Source organism: Psammomys obesus, unplaced genomic scaffold, assembly GCF_907164565.1.
Source record: "Psammomys obesus unplaced genomic scaffold, mPsaObe1.curated_primary_1811, whole genome shotgun sequence".
Classification (NCBI taxonomy): domain Eukaryota; kingdom Metazoa; phylum Chordata; class Mammalia; order Rodentia; family Muridae; genus Psammomys; species Psammomys obesus.
The window spans coordinates 8,889,281-8,893,627 of record NW_026596120.1 but is presented as its reverse complement, the minus strand read 5'-3'; positions in this window follow the sequence as shown (position 1 = coordinate 8,893,627).

Below are 4,347 nucleotides of genomic sequence, written 5' to 3'. Positions count from 1 at the left end.
CCAAGTGACTTGAAGTGGGAGATGAAAGGAAGCAGAAGACAGGGACTGTTATTTCAGTCACTGCTAGCCCGGGACATGGCTGAGTCTGTTGTTTATATAATCTCAGCGCTACGCACTAACTGGGTCCCACAGATACTTGAGGCGTAATCATTGCTCCGTGCTCCACCACACTCTGAGTAGAAGCTGGAGTAAAACAGTAAGAAGATTGGTGTTTCGTTTCCTTTTGGACAGTATTTGAGCCCACAAGCAGCCATCAGTGAGTTAAAATATCACTGAAGTGAGGTTGAAGAGCTGGCTCAGCAGTTAAGAGCACTGACTGCTTTTCCAGAGGATCAGGGTTCAATTCCCGCCACCCATATGGTGGCTAACAACCATCTATGACTCCGGTTTCAGGGGCTCCACACCCTCTTCTGGCCTCAAGGGCAATGCACACAGATGGTTTACAGATATGATGCAGGCAAAACACCCGTACTCAGAAAATAAATCTTTCAAATATATATCACTAAGGTCTGCTGGGTGAATTACATTGGATAGTGTAAGTAAAGCATTCTCACAGACATTACACAGGGAGTCAAGCTACTGTCTTTTGTCCTGTACAATTGTTGCTGTTGCCTATATCACTTCTGTGAAAAGAAGCCCTTTACTGTTGCTAAGAAACCCAATAGGGAAATCTATATGATCTTGAAACTTGAATTTGTTTAAATTCATTTAATTCACAATGAAGCACAGCTGAATTTTTTTTTAAAAGCTTTTACTTAAACTTACTTATTTAATGTACGAGTGCTCTATCTGCATGTATGCCTGCATGCCAGAAGAGGGCATCAGATTCCAGTATAGATGGTTGTGAGCCACCATATGGTTGCTGGAATTGAACTCAGGACCTCTGGAGGATCAAACAGTGTTCTTATCCGCCAAGCCATCTCTCCAGCCCTCCCACAGCTGGTTTTAAGTCTGTTTGTTTGTTTGTTTGTTTGTTTGTTTGTTTTGAAAAGGCAATCCTGAAATTTCTTAAGCACTGTGCCTATAAGAATTTGGAAAATCGCTGGGCAATGGTGGCACACACCTTTGATCCCAGGACTTGGGAGGCAAAGGCAGGTAGATCTCTGTGAGTTCAAGGACAGCCTGGTCTACAGAGTGAGTTTCAGAACAGCCAAGGCTACACAGAGAAACTTTGTCTCAAAAAAAATAAATAAATAAAAATAAAAATAAAAATAAAGAACTTGGGAAGTAATCTTTCTCAAAGTCTCATCTCTTAAAAATAACTGTTGTGAACAATCTGGCGCCCATCTTCCCAGATACTTTATACACACAGGCGACTCTTATTAAGGCAGTGTTAAGTTAGTTAGTTTAATTTTAAGTCGGGTCATATATATACATACATATGTATACACACACACACACACACACACACACACACACACACACACATATCCAGGCTGATCGCTAACATGCTAGGTTAGCTGGGGGTGACCTTAAACTCATGATCCTCCTGCCTCGTTTTCCTGAGTGCTGGGTTTACAGGTGTGAACTGCCACGCCTAGTTCTATCAGTGTAGGAGACAGAATCCAGGCGTGTGTTGGGCAGGCCTTCTCCCAGCTGAGCCACACATCCGAGCTTCTAAACTAAAGGTAGTTTTGTGTATGCAGAGGAAGGAGAGTTCCAGATGGCCTGGGTGAGCATCAGCTAGAGCGAATGACATACAGACAGGGACCCCGGCCCCGCTGCCTAACAGGTTCCTACGGAGCCCACCCGGAGCACCATCTTCCTGGATGCCAGTTACTCTGTGCTGTCCATCACCAGGGCCAATTAAAAAGGTATCTGGAAGATGGGGGAATCCTTGTTCCTGGTAATGAGTTGGGCACTGCCGTTACAGGTCTTACGCCTCTCCAAAGGGGGACGTCGCTAGCAATGTGAAAACTACAAGATATGTTAAATTAATTTTAGAGATTATCAAGGTGATCATTACAATTCTTTCCTGACTCCAACTTAACACAGTGTTTGTTGCCCCCTCAATCTGTCTTCAGCTGTCGCCCTCCATGCCTGCAACAGCAAAAGCCTGAAATATTTATTGGCATTAGGGTCATGCTTTAGACAAATTTAAGTTCTGGGGGAAGGTTGGTTTTTGTGTTTGTTTGTTTTTAAACTTTTTACAACTGTCTGAAGCAGCTGCTTTTAAAAAATTTTTTATTAGTAATTATGAGTTACAAGTGCTTAAGGGGTGTTTTTTTTTTTCAGATTTGTTTATTTTTAGTTGATGTATATGGTTGTTGTGTGCATGGCCTACGGAAGCCGGAAGACGGCATCAGATCCTCTGGGACTGGAGTTACAGATGGTTGTGAGCTGCCACCTGGGTGCTGGGAGTTGAATCTGGACCCCCTGGAAGAGCAGCCAGTGCTCTTAACCTCTGAGCCAGATCTCCAGCTCAGTGGTATTATTATATATATATATATATATATATATATATATATTTTTTTTTATTTTTTAGCTTATTAAGACAATCACTCACCCTATAGTTCAGGCTGGCCTGGAGCTTGCTGTGTTGGCCTTGAACTCATGAACAATCCTCAGTCTTCCTAGCTGCTGGAACTACAGGTGTGTCCCATCATGCCTGGCTTCCAATTTTCTGTCAAGAAGAAAGAAACCTGTCTTTTTATCAGATCCCACAGGTAAATTATGATCAGCCCTCTTTGGAAGCGAACGGTTGGAACATTCTTGTTTGTACTTGGTGGTGTACTGCAGCCTCTGAGGCAGCTGAAAAACAGGAGCATTCAAGAATGAGCAAGTGTTTGCTCCTGTCCCATCTAACCAAACAGTTCTTGCTATGAAGCCATCTATTTGTTATGGGGACGAGCCTCCAGTTGTCCATTTGAAATGGACCTTATGGATGCATTTCTACTCTGTCATTTTCTGCTTTGAATATTGTAGGTTTCCTCACCCCCTGCACCTCCATTTCTCTTTCCTGAAAACTCCTCTCCTCCCTGCATCCTTGCTTCTTTTTCTCCTTTCTTTCTGATACTGTGGCAACATGATATTTACAGATGTTTAATAAGCTAGGTTTTTGCTTACTTTTTTCTGTTTTGGCTATTTTTCCCTTCTGTTTTGGATTTTAGATTATTTTGTATACTGCAGATAAAATTTATTATGACTTCGGTCACGACCTGAAAGGACGGGTCCATTTTACAACTATTTGGCATTGTGTCTGGTGACGAATCCATAAAAATAAGAAATGTTCGGCCTTCAGCCAGTTACACCTACAAGTGCAAAGTGAAAAAAAGCCCCTGGTGTTGCCGAGACAACCATTCAGCTGACAGTTGTTGTTAAGTAATTATGGTTGGTAAAGAATGGCTTCTCAGTAACAGGTGAAAGGTTACAGTACTAAAGTCACAGCATTTATGTAAGACAAACTTAGCTTATACAGTCATAATTGTACTTATTCATTTCTAGGAATGAAACCTGAGCCTCATCCTTGCTAGGAAAGAGCTCTATACCACTGAGACACACCCCTAGCCCTAAAATAATAATGTTAAACTTATGAGGTATCCATAATGTCCTCACATAACATAAAATGTAAAACTATCACATTTTTTCATAAGAAAAGTAAGAATCAAAAGAATCAACTGACTTCTTTGCAAAGTTCTTGACAATTTTCAAAATAAACGAAGCGGTTTATTATGTGAGAAAGAACTCTGCGCCCATACTCCAAATCTGTATCATCATTGTCACTGTCGTTTTGAACCTCGTCTTCTGGGTTTGCCCAGAGAATTCAATACATTTCATTCCCTTGGTTCACGGTCTACTCCATGTGTATTGAGACATGTAGTGGAAAAAGCTTTATTATCGCTGTACCTGTCAGGGTTACCCCTTCAGAGCTGCGTGTGAGCGCTCTGAGCTTTTGCTTTAGCTGCACAAAGACAAATGAGATTTTTACAGCGAAGAGCTGGGTGTTTAGGGTGCTGGGATGGGAAAGTGGGGTGCGGTGTGACTGTGACTGTGTGTGTGTGCGGGACACCATCGCAGAGTTGCCTTTCTTCTGCTACCTTCATGTTTCTAGGTTCCCAGCTCAGATGGCCAGGCTGGCACTGGGAGCTCCTTTAGTCACTGAACCACCGGGCCTGCCTTAAAGGCAAGTGTTGCAGAATACAAATCTCAGAATAAGTTGTAACGGTTTAAAATGGCCTCTCAGAAATATTAAAATAAATGTGATTAACCTTTTCAGAAAGGAACTAGGAAAGGAGATGAATTAAGACATGTCTTAAACATAATACCTAGGCCAACCATTTAGTGAATATATGTATGTATGTATATATATATATATATATATATATATATATATATATATATATATAT